General features: G+C 39.8%; 1 protein-coding gene across 4 annotated transcripts in view; it reads right to left on the bottom strand.

The window, feature by feature from the left end:
• Window positions 1-17500, bottom strand: part of LOC135219715 (UDP-glycosyltransferase UGT5-like) — a 106400-nt gene that overhangs the window by 23500 nt on the left and 65400 nt on the right. Inside the window, exon 1 of one of the 4 annotated variants that reach the window (XM_064256706.1) lies at window positions 2228-2370. The exons of 2 other annotated variants lie outside the window; for them this stretch is intronic. The gene's annotated coding sequence lies outside the window, so the exon portion shown is untranslated. Of the gene's footprint in view, window positions 1-2227; window positions 2371-9678; window positions 9829-17500 lie in introns of those variants that run through there. One more of the 4 variants, XR_010315495.1, reaches the window with a different exon arrangement.

Genomic DNA, 17500 nt, shown 5'->3' with positions numbered 1-17500 from the left:
TCAGCGTTTGTTTTTCCTATTACTCGCTTTCAACGTGCACACTTCACTTCCATAGAGGAAAGTTGGATAAACAACTTATTTCATATAAGTCTCTTTGAGATGAGCAAGGTCACTGATACGAGGAATGACATACAATTCACGAACTAAATACATTTTCCTTTTTGTTTAAGAAAAGATAAAAAGACGAGAAAAAGTTTCAGAAGTAGTAGCATAACTGCACTAATAAATAGTTGTGATAGATAAACGTCTCTCGGCTGCAAGACAAAAACTGGTTTACCAATAGTGCTAGAAAGAAAAAGAAGAGAGGAAATAATGTTCATCACGAACAAAGCGGCGAGAGGCCTCCACCACAATCCCTATGAAATCGCCTTTCTGAAATCCCAAGTGCAAATATCAAATGTATGTAGGAATCTTTGCCTTTTCAATTTCAAAATAAGGGTAGTTAAAATCAGCTGCACATAAACATCTCATTCATTTGTTAATTTGTTCATTTACTTTTTATTTTTTTTAAATAGGTGGTCTCTCCTTTCTGTATTTCCCATTCATTACCTTCTGTTACTTCTTTCTAGTTTATCTGTTTGTTTGCATGATGTTTTTACGTTGCATGGAACCCCCGGTGGCTATTCATCAACGGGACCAACGGTTTTACGCTTGACGTGACTTCCGACCCACGTCGAGAGTGAACTTGAAATGCACATCTCTCACACCTCAATGGAATGCCCGAGGATCGAACTCGCGGCCACCGAGGTGGCAAGTCAAGACCATACCGATCACGCCACTGAGGTGCTACTTCTTTCTAGTGAATGCCATAATCTTTGGAAGCTCGAATTTCAAGTCAATGGCCACTTTAGTGGGCTTGTTCCATATGAATAGGCTCAACTTGAAATCTGTAATAATAATAATAATAATAATAATAATAATAATAATAATAATAATAATAATAATAATAATAAACATATCAGGAGGGAAGGCGTTGGCTAAAGAAAGTGATAAAAGCAACTTGAAAAAATATCAAAAGATTCACGAATGTTTAGCCACTACCCACAAAATAAATAAATTAAAAATGCAACTATTTTTACAGACATTGTATCATAATTACCGATCGGTTACGAAAGCAAAATTCATTAGCAATTTGAATCAGACAATTACACAATAAATAACAAGTTTTGCAAGCTTCAGATTTCCCGCTTGTTGGTCTGGTTGCATTGCAAATCTCTTTAAAGCCTAAAGAGATAGATTAACGAAACGAAGTCACATAATCAAAGACTAAATATAAGCAACAAATACCAAACATACACTGTTAAGCTGGTGTGATCCTTTGCCCTAGCTTCTGTTAACAGTTACTCGCAAATATCGACTTCGTTCAAATCCGATTTGCTTTGCTAGTTTCCTTGGCGCCTTTTACTTTACGCCTTCGTCCAAAACTTCTTTGCTCATTTTTGGTTGGGTTCAAATCATATAAATGAACCCTTTTCCGATTAACCTTAATTAAGCAGCAGCAATTATCTTATGACGCTGGTATGGTCAAGACAGGTAGGCGAGTACTTAGGCTCCAGATGAGTGTCAGAAATTGGTTTCTGTGAAACACGTGCTCATGTGTCCATTTGTTTCATATTAAACACACACACACACACGACACACACACACACACACACACACACACACACATATATATATATATATATATATATATATAAAACTTTGTATATGAATACCTAAATTTATAAATCTATCATATATTATAGTTATATATTATATATATATATATATATAATACTATATATATTTAATCACATCTCCTCTCTCTTCTCTCTCTCTTTCTCTCTCTCTCTCTCTCTCTCTCTATTATATATTATATATTATATATAATATATATATATATATAATTATATATATTTATTATATATGTATTATATATATATTATGTATGTATATTAATTCATTGAATACACGACTATTTGTTTATATGTCTAGCAAAATAACGCATATAAAATTCTCTAAATGTGTCTATCAGCAAGAAAGCTATTACAAAGCTTCATTATCAAGGGAACAACAGATCCTACCTCTATTTTACCAAGTCACCACTAACGAGGGACATAACTAGTCCCTTATAAGTGACAAAAATCACCGCCAACGAAACAGAATGCGAACGAAGGCTCCCGCCAAAACAAAGTCGAAAGGCCCGAAGCAAGAACTTGACAGCTTATCCTTATGTGATAGACATTACCTCTCAGGTACTTTATCCTCGTAAATCCAAAAATGGGGAGTTTTCAAGAACTCTCCTGCAGCAGCAGAGTCCGTGTGTGTCAGACGACGACTACGACCCGACGCCGCCCTCAGGAGCGCCAAAGAGTTCACTCCGGAACCCACGACACCAGTAACGTTTCTGCAGGGAAGATCCCATCGTTCCAGACCCAGACCTCTCTCTCTCCTAAGGACCCTCCCCTCTTCGCCCACCGCACCCCCCACGCCCCCTCAACCCACCTCCTCTCTCTCTCTCTCTCTCCCAGAGACGCCTTCTTCGGGGTGTCCTTGGCGTTTCAGCGTGATTGAAAGAGTCTTTAGACTCATCTGCTATTCTCGCCGTGGCCCCTGTAGAAAGATGGGATTCCTTCGGGTATGCTGAACGAGCGGAAAGGGAAGGATCATCTCTGCTAAAAAGTATGCAAGTGCGAAAGGTGTCTGAGGTCAAGCTTTCGACGAGAGAGAGAGAGAGAGAGAGAGAGAGAGAGAGAGAGAGAGAGAGAGAGAGAGAGAGAGAGAGAGAAGTGTCGTCGAAAACATTAAGAATAATTTTTTACGACTTGAGGTAGGAAGTCTAATGCCATTCCATATCTCAGCAACAAAGAAGACAGAAAAATGAAGAGGGGTAAGAAAAATATTGAAAAAAACAGGGAACACTGAAACTGGTAAGAGAATTCCAAAGCTTGGCAGGTCATGGAAAACAACACCCAATGAACCAAGCAAATTGGATGTGGTCAATTCTCAAAGAGAATTGGATGAGATGGCCGCCTGAAGGGTGTTACGAGATAGCTTGAAAGGAGGAAGGCTTATTCAAAATATCCTCAAGATCATTTCACAGTATGCTGAATACCCAGCGAATGGAATCAACACAATAATTATGGGCTACAAAGCGCTTTAGGTTATCTGACCCATGATGCTCTTCGAATGTTAGTTCTAGGGCCTTCAGGTTTAAAAACCCAAATTCGTACAGTAAGCTCCCGCTTGAAGGGGGGGGGGGGGGGGGAGGTTGCCTGGAAATAGTACGTCTTTCAAGGCAATTGAAAGACTTTCTGATTTACTGAGTTCTATAACATTGGGGACTAATATTAAGATGTAGTAGGGCGTTCGATCTTTCGACTGTCTCTGGTATCGTAAGAGCGTTCGTCAACTGAATCTGCGGGTCCTAGAGTGGGACCAGAAGAGAAACTTATCGCAAGCCAGTAAGGTAGCACTGACAGATATAATGCTTGTAGAAAAAGCTGCAGATATGCCACCCTTTAATGGTTGAATAATTGACTAGTTGTAATTTATCTTGCCTTATCGATTTGCTTTGATGGTAAGTAGATAAGACGGAACTGCTGACTGGACGAATTGGGTTGGACTAGATTCGATCTAAGAGGGGTAACAGGGTTGAGTACCCTTCAAAAGATGTCTCTTCCAGACACAGATAGACAAGGCCAACATAAAGCAGTTGAGAAACTTGCTTAAAACCGTTGCAGTTAGACGGTGTAAATGTAACTCTTTTACCCAGTTTCTAAGCTTTAAATAATGGGTTAAAGAATGATATCTGCACCTTCCTCAATGCAACATTTCTACGAAGCAATTCAATGATCGAACACAGCGATTTCTACAAAACACGTTTACAATGCCCCGATAACCTCAAGTGTCGATGGCAGTAAGAATTTGGTTGAGTTACATATCACTCATTAGACGGGATCGAATGATAGTGTGGTCATGGAGACAGAGAAATAAGCAGTCAAGTACTATGCCAACTATACCTTAGTACTTCAATATTTCCATTTTCTCAAACACCAAATATAATAAAGCAGCATCATTTGTGGGGTGTGGGGGGGGGGGGGGAGGGGGGGGGGGGGGGGGGGGGGGGAGCGGTGGGAGCACTTGCCCTCAAGACACTGATATGGATTCAAAATGCCTCAAAATGTGAGCAAATTTCAAATCATTTCTCATGGGGATCACAGCGGCACCCCTACCACCGCCTGATAGGGCTCGCCAAGTTCACGCATACCGTAACTTCTAAACTTGCTCTCGCCACCGCCGCCAACCCCCTCCCCCCAAACAACAAAAAAAGAGAAAAAATCTGAAATGATGCCATTGTAACAAATGTCACAAACACCTACTTTCCTAACTTCACCGCAACTGAACAGGTTTGTCAAGACTTCATCAATAATAACAATACAACAACCCGCATTCTCTCTCTCTCTCTCTCGCTGAGCGTGTGAAGCAAATTCTCTTCTTATTGTAATATTAGTGTAGGGAAAATAGGGTAGATATAAAAATAAGGGAAAAATAGAATAAAAGAAAGAGAGAGAGAGAGAGAGAGAGAGAGAGAGAGAGAGAGAGAGAGAGAGAGAGAGAGAGTTGCATGAAGCAACGGATGTGTTTGTAGTAATGGCGATAACCCAAGCGAGCGGAAGTGTTTATCGTGGTAGCGGCAATTAAAAAATGCATTTATCTACTTTACAGTAAAGCTCCAGATTTAAGCCTTGACCTGCCAGCAGAAGCTAGACACTTCTGGCGACGACAATAACTCAAACAAGCGGAGGTGTTGAAATAACCCTTGACCAGCCAGCGGAAGCCAGACACTTCTGGCAACATCATTAATCCCGCCTAGCAAAGGTGTGGAAATTAATTACCGCCCAAAAGGATGGTACGATCGGCACGTCGTCATTCGTCACCAACCAATGAGGAAGTACCAGAAGGCGGCAACAGAAAAGAAACATTTCTCTGGAGAAATGTCGATAGAAGAACCGAAGCAGAGAAGCAAAACAACATTCAGAGGGTGCAGTTGTGTGCCTTACCAGCCGCGGGTAAGAAAGGCTTCATACATCGACACATCCTCAAATGACTACACTTTGCCTCAAGTAGACGATAGTAGAGCCGTACAACCCTCAATACAAACTAAACTTGTATGTTTTAAAAACTGTATATATACATATTTTGTATTAATGAAGTCAGAAAACTGCTCTGTCTTTCTAGCCTCCTGAGACATCTTTCAAGAGATTTACTTCAAGAATCCACAGTATCTACAATCTACAATTAATAAAATGACAGAAAGAATAAAGAGCCATTACACTGGTGACAATAAAATTCTTTACGTTATCTCTTCTCTCACGAAATTACCTCACAAAGAAAAAGCCAATCGGAGACTCAGTGTTAGCACTTCGAGGTAGATGTAATTTCAAACTCGCAGGGGAGAATGCTTTCTAGCTTTGCTTGGCATTGTCTCCTATGTGGCCTCGGGAACTTAGGATTTAGGTCAAAGGCCACGCGCTGGGACCTACGATGTCAATCAGCGCTGAAATAGAAATGGACAGTTAAAAGCTCTGAAAGGCGTTACAGGAGGAAAGCCTCGCAGTTGCACTAAGAATCCAGTGTTAGGAGAGGGTGCAAATGAAGATGGAAGAAAGAGAATACGAATGGAGGTACAGTAAAATGAATGTAAAGGGGGTAAAGCTAGGGGCCGCAGGGACATGCAAAGAACCTGAGGTACACTGATGGCACTACCACCCACCCCTATCCGGGCAACAAGGGCGAGTGTGGTCCCCTCGACCAAAGATCTAAGAACCTTGACAGACGACTTTTTCTAATGTCGAGGCTCTGCTTTCAGGTCCTGTGACGTCAAAATATTATATGTTTGATGTCTCTGATATAACAGACAATTGTCTGTTTGTCTGTCTTTCTCGTAAATATGTCAACAATCGGACTGAAAGACTGAACAATTTGTAGCCTGCGATATATCACAGTAGCTGCAGAAGAAGGAGGGATAAGTTTGAGTCACTCACTTCATTAAAACAAAAAAGTTAAATCATGACCAGATTCCCCTAAAATTCAGAAGGGTTCTTTATATTTTCTTTACCAAATTTTATACCCAAAAACCGAGAAGAACTGGAACTGGAATATAAAATTCAGGCCAAATACCAAGCCTTGGGAACTATGAGATCATTCAGCACCGAAAGAGAAATCGAGAGGGGGAGAGTTTGAAAGGTGTAGCAGTTGCGCTGTGAAACAACTGTTAGGAGAAGGTCGAAGAGAATATGAACGGAGGTCCCTACAAAAAAAAAAAAAGCATATCTTAGTTTAACCAGACCACTGAGCTGATTAACAGCTCTCCTAGGGCTGGCCCGAAGGATTAGACATGTTTACGTAGCTAGGAACCAATTGGTTACCTAGCAACGGGACCTACAGTTTATTGTGGGATCCGAACCACATTATATCGAGAAATGAATTTCCATCACCGGAAATAAATTCCTCTGGTTCCACGTTGGTCTAGCCGAGAATCGAACTTCAGACCACTGGATTGGTAGCTGAGAGCGAAATCCACTCGTCCAACGAGGAACTTCAAGAGGACCCTACAGTAAGAGGAATGAAAGGAAGCGGGTTGCACCACGGGGTCGCAGGCCCTACGGCGCAAGGAGCCTTAAGTAATGCCAACAGTGAGTTCTTTATATTTGCAGGGATTTAACTATGGATTTCAGAGTTAGTTGACCGTCAGCTTGAAGTCTACATAGACCGCAGACACGTCAGTCGCAGTTCTTCCTTTCCTAGCAGCGGTCAGCAGTGACTGCCATCTCCACTAACACGGCTTCGATTGCGTATCTCTCTGGACAGTAAAACTGTTTTTCTATTTAACAATTTCTTTACTCATTCATTTTATTGGCATCTTTCTACCCATATTTCCTCTTTCTTCAAAGATAATAATAGTAATTATAATAAATGGAATGGACTATAAAATTCAGGCTAATGGCCAAGTGCCGGGACCTCTGGGGGCATTCAGCGCTGAAAGGGAAACTGAAGCAAAAAGATTCCAAAGACGTAAAGGAGGAAAACCTCAAAGCAGTTGCACAATGAAACAACTGTCAGGAGAGGGTGGCAAGTAAGATGGAATAAAGAATAGCCGCTGAGGGCCGAAGGGTCGTTTCAAAGAACTTTAGGTAATGCCTACAGTACACCGTGTGAGGTGCACTGGCCGCACTACTTCCATACGGGGATAATAATGCTAAAGTCTTTGTATTATCACGTTCAAAGCCTCCCTGTGAATGAGGGACGCTGTACGACCCCAGACCTGCTTCGCGGCTCTCGAAGAAATATTTCACAGAAGACAACAAACAACTCCGTCACCATAAAAGCTCTCAGGCTTCTTATGTAAACCTCCTTGGAAATAATGAAATGTTAACTGAACCGTAAAAGGTTACAAGAAGCGCCCTGCAGCACCCACCCTCACATTCGCTCAAAAATATTTCTAATTTGATTTTCCAACAGAACAACAGAGGTCATACATAGACTTAGTAGGCTGCTATTCACACTGACACTGAATTTTTAATTTGCATTGAAAGTAATGGCACAAGGTCCTTCACTACAACAGCGTGAAGTATTTTAGTTATATTGTGAAATGAACAAGCGTCATTTTATCTCCATGCGAAATCATTTTTTCCGAAACCGAAGAGTCTGCGAGGATGAGAATTTTGTGCACTTTCATCTTCAATAATTGTTATCATTACTCATAAGCGCACTCAAGCAATATTGGTCCGTTTGCTTCGTTCAGCTTTATTCCTGATAAAATGGACCGAGTCAGTTATTTCTTTCAGCGAAAATCATTTCATTCACACTAACGTGAACAGAGGTTTCTTACCTTAACAGCTTTCAATATAAAGGTAAACTGATAATATTGACTTTAATAATAAAAGTCATGAACTACTGATTTGGTTATGAGCAAACTATATATCAATGGGTTATTATAGGGAAAAAGGTAAGTGCTTCACTGTGCTGTTTTTAAAGAAAAATGATTGAAATCATACTTATGCTAAAAGAAACATTCGCTGGTTCCATTACTCATGAAAAAATACAGCACTGTGCTGCTTGAAGCAGTTTTATGTTGAGGCTGAAATGAGCACGCACGTATTATTGCAGACAGCTAGAAATATGCAAGCATAACCTGCCTGCATTCTAAGGTTAAAGTGATTGACACATGACGTTCGAGAGAATCTCTCTGCTTTCCGACTCTTCATTTCAGCTAAACGAGTAAAATGGTCAGACATTTGCAATCTGGTTTCTAACTCAAGCGGAAACGTGAGTTTTCCGATTTCACAATCGTGCTTGGCCTTCCAAGTTTCATTGTCGGTAGCCGATGTAAAATGATTGAATTGTCTCTCTATATCAAGGCTCAAATAACAAACATATCAGGTTCGATTTTCAAGTTGAAAAGACTATGAATACTCCATACTGACATTCTGTGCTTCAGTTAGGCCAGTATTATACAAGGCCACGTTTCCTGTGTTCTTGGTCTTCATTAGATTCAGATATCATCTGCTCTCTTTCCTACGCTAAGCAGGTTCACTCAGTCAGCGACTATGTCTTTCGGTCAAGTGTGGAATTCTGTTAATGATTCTGTGTTCTTGAATGCTGTAACTCTCATTCTTTCTTACTACTTTTTTTTTTTGTTTTCTTCGGGTCTGGGCTACTACTTGTATTGAATCCAAGTATTACTGAGGGATAGCAACCTTTATATTTACGGCAAATGCATATTACCTTCTTACACTTTAAGCTGCATTCACTTTTGAATGTCACAAGCAAAGTAAGCAGAAACTGCTTTTATTCTGGAGTAAAATAAATGAGCCTGACAATAGGCCACGACGAGTACAAATTCGTATCACGCTCAGTGGCATTGGTCACTGACTAGCATTTCTTTAACTTCAGTTTACATAATAAATGTCATATCAATAAACTTATGCAGCCAGAGTCAAGTGGACACAATCACCTTTGCCAACAAGGTAGAAAGTGGACTAGAGTTTGCAAGTGACGGTTCTCTTGGTTTGTTTGTTTGTACGGTGTTTTGACGTTGCATGGAACCAGTGGGTATTCAGCAACGGGACCAACGGCTTGACGTGACTTCCGAACCACGTCGAGAGTGAACTTCTATCACCAGAAATACACATCTCTCACTCCTCAATGGAACGGCCGAGAATCGAACCGCGACCACCGAGGTGGGACGCCAACACCATACCAACCACGCCACTGAGGCGCGTTTTCTTGGTTTGTTTTACCTTCCAAAAGATATCTCAAAATATCTCTTAATCACCCATTTGGACTTCACTGAAATTTCCCTGAGCGTTCAGTATCAGGCCCAGTTAAAGGTGAATGGATTTAGCGTTGGATCTGGATACACGTGGAACTTAACATCAAAGACCTTTTAATGGAAAACATCGCCAAAGGTTACAAATGGATTTCACTGATATTTCGCTGAGCCGTCAGTTACTGGCTAAAGAAAACTTGACCGGGTTATGATGTGGATCCGGATGTGGACCTGGCCGTAAGGCAGGAGTTTTTTTTCTGTTTTTTTATTTGAATATATCTCCAAATGCAGTTCATGGATTTCAGTAACATTTTCTTGAGCAGTAAGTTACAGTTCAAGGAAGCTCCGACTGTACTTTGCCAGGATTTTCGGAAAAAATCTCTTAACTGTTCATCCCGGATGTTTTTGATTGGAACAGATCTCCAGAGGTCGTCGATGGATTTCATTTCCATTTCATGAGTGGTCGGGCAGCTGTAGGCCAAAGACAACTCGACAGGACTGGGGTGCCGACCTAACTGCAAATACGAGACTTTTTTGACTAAAAGATATTTGCAAATGTTATGAATGGATTTTAATAAAACTTTATGGAGGGACAGTTATAAACCATGGAAATATTGACTTTTTATAGATAGATCAGAATGCAGATGCACATGCATATGTAACGTAAAGATTTCAGTCACTGAAATATTATTATTATTATTCAGAAGATGAAACCTATTCGTAAGGAACCAGCCCACGGTGACCATTGACTTGAAATTCGAGCTTCCAAAGACTACGGTGTTCATTAGGAAGAAGTAAGAGGAGGTAAACGGAAATACATAGAGAAGAGATCCCACTTATTAATAAATAAAAAAGTAAAATAATAAATCAATAAATAACTAAAAATGTATTCAAATGGAAGGAGAATAGTACTAGGGTAGTAATGCACTACATCTTCGCTTGAATTTGTAAAGTTCCATTTGTGCGACTTCCAACAGTGTGAAGAATAAACGCATTCTGGAACTGAGAAGTTCGATCGACAGTGAGGCTCATTTACTGCTTACTGGTGCTGCCGTTCAGCGAATGTGGTTGCAACTCTCGGCAAAGGAAGGGGCATCAGGCATCAAGTATGAGTGTGAAAGGTCTCTGTTAAAATACAACTTATGAAAAGTGACAAACACGAGACCATCAGTCGATGGTCCAAGTCATCATTACTGCTATCAGGAAACAGAAACGTACCATCACGAACCACTCGATCTAAAAGAGAGAAATCTCCGGCAGAACCAGACATCCACACCGAAGAACAGTATTCTAGTAAAGGAAACGAGGCAAAAACGAACTCAAACAAGCTGCATTCATTTGATCAGTCATACATATATGAGGCCTTACGAACAATACCCAAATTTCGTGCGGCATTTGCTGAAACTTTCATTAGATGTTTTTCTTTAAAATAAGATGCGAGTCGAAGGTTACACTTAAAATAGTTAAAGCTTTAGACTCATTCAGCAAAGCTCCATTTACCTGAAGGAGAGGGTGGGGTGGGAAATCTGCACGAGATCCGCTGATCAATAGTGATTTTGTTTGACTGGATATCGTCCTTATACCCCACCGACGACACCATTCCCTGAACCACCGGTCTATGCCCCGAATGAGGTTGAGGGCAGCTTCATATCTCATAAGTGGAGGCTTGACTACACCCACAAGTGTTGCATCATCGGCATATTGAACAATCTTGTTTTCCAGGTCAGCATCCAAATCACTTGTATACAATAAAAGACCTAAAACACAATAACCACCTACTCGAAGAGTCTGAGCTATATAAATAAGTGCCTTGCGATTTTCTAAATCAAAAGCAGCACTGAAATCCATCTGAATTATTCTGCACTCAAACCCCCTATCAAGGTTCCCTTGCAAATGGCAAGTCAAGTCAAGTCAAGTCAAAAGAGCATCGCAGATACCTAACTGTTTCCTATATGGATACTGATTATCAGGTACCATTCCTTTAGATTCTGCAGATTTATACAGTGGCTTAAAAATAGGTTATTCAGTAACTCTGGAGAGCATAGGAAGAATAGAGATTGGTCTGTAGTTACTGAAGTCTGCAGAGATACCACTCTTTGGAACAGGCATTGTATTAAGAAGTTTGCGCTCATCTGCAACGATACTACGTAGACATAAAAATCTGTAGAATCTACTTACCTTGGGAGAAAACAGACTAGAAACTTTCTTAAAAACAAAGGGAAGAAATCCTCAGGGTCTTCTCTAACCCAGCTACCAAGATCATTAAGAATTTTCTTAACATTCCTGGAGCGAAATACAAATTTTGTAAGCAGAGGTTCAGGATGACAAGTACTATCAGGGAGAGGGACATCCTCAGCTGATTGCTTAGCATCAAAAGCTCAATGAAGGAGTTCAGCTTTTTCCCTTGGTCCAGTAACCGATCTATCATCATCTGCTAGTCGTAATGGAATGGGAGACGAACCTGACCCAAAGACAGATGATGCCAATTTGGTCCACCGCTTATGAGGCTGGGTAATTCCTTATACAATTATAGCTGAACCTCAATTCGATGGAAAGTTTTGTAAGGAACTCCACAAAAACCTGGAGTTTTCGGCAAACAAAACACCAGATAACGAGAATTATGATTTCCTCATGGTTGCCAATGTCATGGGAGACGCGACACATTGAAGAGCAAGAAGAACAAGAACAAGAACAAGAAGGAGATTTACGTTAACAGTGAAGATATTCCTGAAGGGAGCTGAAATCAAATACTCATTATTTAATGATGACGCGTATTGGTTGAATATATAGGTTCTAGGACAATTCCCAGGCGGACAATTTCCATACGGACAACTTCCATGCGGACAACTGCCAGTATGGACAGTTGCCAGGCTGACATTTGCCATCCGGACAATTGCCATTGGTACGAAAATATATTGGTTAAAATGAAGAAAAAAGTTATTGATTTTCTGGCCATTTCTTTTAGGATTTTCTCGCTGTTTCTTTCAGAATAAGTTATTTTTTTTCTTTGGCTATTTTTATTTTTTGTTTTTTCAGAATAACAGTTTAATTGTTGTCTGGTTGGTTCTTTCACAATTACTTTTCATTTACTAAATCTCTTATAGTTTATAAAAAGAAAATAACAAAGGTAAAGCAGTATCAAAATAAATGTTCCAAAAAACTGTTATTTATAAACATCACATTTAGTTTTAAAAAATGAATGCTAATAACATAGATGAAAAAAAAAATTACTAAAAAATCACATTCAATTAGTAACAAATTATGTAGTTTTATTTAAAACATCACATTCAATTCAAAAACAATAAACGGGAATAAAATGTTTTTAATCAGATTATAAAACTTCAGAATATATGTAAGTTATAGGCAATGAAACGTAGGAAAATAATTTTATCGTCAGGATTATAGCGCGTGACTACCTGCTGTAAGCGTTTGTTTATGTTCTTATACTTAGTGGTAGTAGATCTCTCATCTCCTCTTTCCATGCGAAGCACTTTTGTTTGGGACAACTTCCTCCTTCATGAGACGATCTATTATTTCTATGAGTTTCCATAGGTTAGGGTGAGGTTGTAGAGCATTATTTGATAGAGCACTATGAAATCCTTCGAGACTGTTGTTTGTTAGAGGCATAGACCGTTGAGTTCTTAGGTTCATATTCCAGTGGGAAATTGGAAATAAATGGACTAGCTCTTCTGCGATTTCCACCTCTTCATCTGATGACTCCGATGTAATTTACCTCAAAATACGAGAGAAATTCTGAAGGGATATCCTCATCCTCCGAAAGTTCCTCAAAACCTGTAGACACATCTTCAACTGGTAAAAATGCAAGAGCAGAGAGACACGTATCTTAAGACAAAATTCGGTATCATTGTGGTATCGAACTTTATACCCCAAATCAACAATTTTCCTGTAATTTGCTTGGCAGAAGTGGAAGAAACATCCACTCACATCAGTGTCAGGAAAAGTATATTTAATTGCGCTAAATGATCCTTTTTCAAAGTCACTCATTATAGTTAATGGATTCTTCTGCAGCAATTCTTGAATTTTTTTTGTAAAGCATTTTATAAGTTTCCTTTGTTTTGTTTGGAAGAAGGGCATAAATACGAGGAAAACTACACTTCTCTACTTGGACATGGAAATTGCTGGTGACACCTTAAAGGTGCCATCAACAGCCCAGTTTCTGTACCTCCTTAAATGTTCAAACCCTACTTCAGTTGCAAATATCAGAATGCGATTATGGCCATCGGCTCCCGAATCATACTGTAGAAACTTTTCCCCTGATGAAAGATGTTGAAATTCTGTTGGAATGCAAAACCCTGACCTTTCCGTAGGGATTGCAGGAGCACTGAAGTTCTGCTGCCTCCATCGACGAATATTTCTACTTAGATGCTGGACGTTTTGTACTTCAGCTCGTGTGCAAGCATCCAACGGCGACAAGGAACAAATTTTTCGAAACAATGGCAATTGTCCGCACACGTGAATATCTATACTGAAGCTCTGAAGTTATTGTGAGCTGAGTAGGTTCATCTAAATGGCTTCAAGAATAAGAGATTTAGATGGATGAAATGGGAAATACAATGAATGAAAGCCTCGATTCAGCATGCGTGATTTATCGAATCCAGGTAAAAAGTCACAGAAAAAGGAAAAAAAGTCACAGGAAAATGAGGCCCATTATTCTTTCCTAGATAGTGACCCTAAGGGTTTAACCAGGAATGTATTAATGTATCCAGCTTTGCAAAGACGTGTTAAGTACAAGCCCGTTGGAGATGACCGTCAAAACATAAACAAAAGACTGTCAATATCACAATGCTAATGACCCCCAAGAAATATTATGAATTTTTCCCTGTGACTTTATTACCGGCCGTCATAAATTAATGTGACTTTTTCCCTGTGACTTTTTTTGTTTGTTTGTGACTTTATTTCCCGGCACCGATTTCTCAAAGCCGACAAGAACGTGTGGCAAGGCAATGAACGCCATTAAGGTGTAAAGATTGAACGAACGAGACAGATATTATAATAAATGGCACGCACTTTGACCTTGAAACCAGAACGGCGACTGTGAGTGTGAAGTACAAAACTAAGCAGAGAAATGCGCAGTTGATGATAAAGGCCAAGACTGCACTGCAGCTCTCCCGAGAAAGACTTGCTCCGACATGGGAAAACTTTGACGCTGGGAAAACCCTCCATCAATGATGGCTGGTCGGCAGGTTCTCTAGGATCCGATCTCTCTGAAACTGGAGGTGGTATGTACTACTCATAAACAACTTGCACATTTATTGAAATACGTCAAGGCCAATGAATTGGAAAGGTCATCACCGGTAAAACACAAAACAGAGACTAGACAGAGCCATTCGAATCACGCGAGATTCATGTGAGGACTTGTCTTTCTAGTGGTCATTCTTTGACAACTATCTGTGGTAATCAAAGCCATATTTAGAAAACAACATTTATTAAACAAATAATCATGAGAAGTAAAAGGGGAAAAACAAAAGAGACAAACCAGAACTGAGCGGGTGAACATTCAAGGTTAACTAACTTCACGTCAAGTTTGTCATTCAAATGGTTTTCATGTTACTCTGTTTTACAAGAAATTTAACATTCAGGTATTAATATCATTTCCCAGAATGCCCGGTTAGGAGTCCTTTCCCCTGACTTCATGACTTTGTACAAAGATGCCAAGGGCTGCAGCTGCTGCCCTTGGGTATCAGGCGGCCGGGCTCTCTCCCTACCCAAGGCTTCAATAGGTCTGATCTGAGGCACTTGCTCGACTCACTGCTAATGGACTATCATCTCAATCCTATTTCAGTGACAACATTCTGGAAAGTCTAGTTTAAAACTCCCGGGATTTGTCAGTTATTAGATGCTGTGAGTAACACCTAAGATATATTAATGTCATTGTTATCTGAAATGCGTTAAGGGCCGACATGCTAGTTCTATTAGTTTACGTAGCTTTACATTTCTTTTTATAGACATCAAATAAAATGTGCGAGAATATTTTCATTGACAGGCTAGCAGGGCTTCCAAGCCAGGTCATGTGTTGCAAGATCAACTTCTATCATGCTCTTCTTTGAGCTCAGCTGGTTAAAACCCGGTCTGAAGAAAAGCCAATTTTATTTCTACTGTTCGACAAGAATTTGATCACGTATCTGGCGAGTGGCGAAACACCTTAGGAAGGTTTTGGCACAAAACTTCCAGTCACTCATGACCGATTGCTTGTTCCCAACTAGACAACACGACTCATGCTTTGGTAGCAAATATTGCGCAAAAAGATGGTGTGTATTTTAATGAGATTATACTGATCTGTATATTAAAAGACATTCAGAATTGGCAATTTTCCCTCCGGAACCGTGTTGCAACCGGACAGAATTTCCTTCGTCGCAACCGTTTGCTGCTTTCTTCATAACATTCCTAGCCTAAGGCAGCAGCAGAGGTTACAGGTTCTTTCTTCGTGGTTTCCTTTCTCTCTCTCTCTCTCTCTCTCTCTCTCTCTTCTCTCTCTCTGCATGACATCAGAGCGGTTGAACTTTTGGAATTACGAGGGTAGTTGGTTTTCTTTTAAACTAAGAATTTCCGTAATATTTTCTCCCCGTCTCAATTGTTATCTTTCTCTGTGTTTGTTATTGTTATCTACACCTATTATTGTTATCTTTATCAAACCACACATTCAGTCAGTGTCTTTTCTCTCCTACGTAAAAAAGGAAGAAAAGAAAGAAAAAAAATGAATTAAGAAGCATACTTTGCAAGCAGTGTAGTTCAAAGGGGTAATTCGGGAGGACATTTTGTGTAAGATTAGACCGAGGGCGTCTTTGCAAAGGCAGCACCTTTACTGGAAATGTCAGTTGAAAGCGGTTTGTGGAATGTTTCGAAAGCACCTTTTGGTTAAGTGTCAAAGAAGAAAGTTTGTGGAAACAATACTTCCAAACGTTGCAAAACATAATCTTTTTTAAAGTATTGTAGTTGGAAAAGTATTTTGAATGTGTGTTTTTTCTTTTTTTTTGAATACTTACAAAGCGCTTAAGTTGAAACAAATGGTTCGAAAACATTTCTTGCGCTAAGGGACTTTTGGGGTATTTTTCCGAAAAAGGTTCTTGAAATGTACGTCTTTCAAAAAAAAAAAAAAAAAAAAAAAAAAAAAAAAAAAAGGAGGGAGAAAGAAAGAAAAAGCTTCATCTAGGGGATGTTTAATGATAATGAAATTGTGAAGCATCTTTGTGCAACGCATCTGTTTTGTATTCTGATCCAGCTATCATGTTCACGGACAGATTTTTCCACCGGTTCTAATATGAGCATGAACAGAAAGAGAGAGAGAACATTTACTTTTCCTTTCTAAGACAGAAAGCAAAGCTATATATAGTTTAGTTCACTGTAAAACATGTAAGACCTTTGCAAAATCCCGTCCTCTCGCCACTCATTGTGCCCTATACAGGTAAGCAAAGTCTCTCTCTCCTCCAGGGTTAGTAGAGCAGTCTGGAGCTCTTAGACTCGTCTCCAAAAGGTTACGGCCTCCAGAGAGAAAATAACGCTGGATGGTGTCTCTGGCCTGAAGATATAACGAGTATAATAGAGATTTCTTGATCTCGCACTGCGTCTCAACCGCCCGTCTCAAACACAGAAAGGAGATATGAACAGACTCGAGTCGATGCACATAGTACCAGCAATGTGAAACCACAAAAAAAAGACCAGCAAATACGGTCTTCCAAACCAATACTTGGTTGCTTAGAGGCAGGCTATGTATGTAAAATATTTGACAAGAAAAAAAAATGTCCGGCGCTGAAGCATGACTAAAACAATCCAAATATATATTGAAGGGTTTATGTAACAATAAATCCAAGTTAGTCACTTAGGAAACTGACCTCTGCCTCGAAACATGAAACTTTCAATCAGCTGGAAGCAGCTAGAATGACGCCCATGAAAAATGAGTGAAGCTCTCTGTCGCTTACTACTGATCCTCATGACGCCCTGAGGGGGGTCATGTGAAACAATGAACTACACTTTATGGTCAAAAGGTAATTAGATTCTGGAAATCCCTTGCGTCCATACAAGCGTCCAAACAACCACAAGTCAAAAGACCCACCATTGACAGACTAAATCGTTCCAAGTTTCCAAATCCCAGATTCCACGAAAACGAGGCATACCATAATTTTTGTAACCTTCGAAAACTGGGCTCATACTTAGTTACCTTCTACAATA

Source organism: Macrobrachium nipponense, chromosome 1 (genome assembly GCF_015104395.2).
Source record: "Macrobrachium nipponense isolate FS-2020 chromosome 1, ASM1510439v2, whole genome shotgun sequence".
In the NCBI taxonomy this organism is placed as follows: domain Eukaryota; kingdom Metazoa; phylum Arthropoda; class Malacostraca; order Decapoda; family Palaemonidae; genus Macrobrachium; species Macrobrachium nipponense.
The sequence above is the reverse complement of the archived record's forward strand: the minus strand, read 5'-3'. Positions and strand labels throughout refer to the sequence as shown.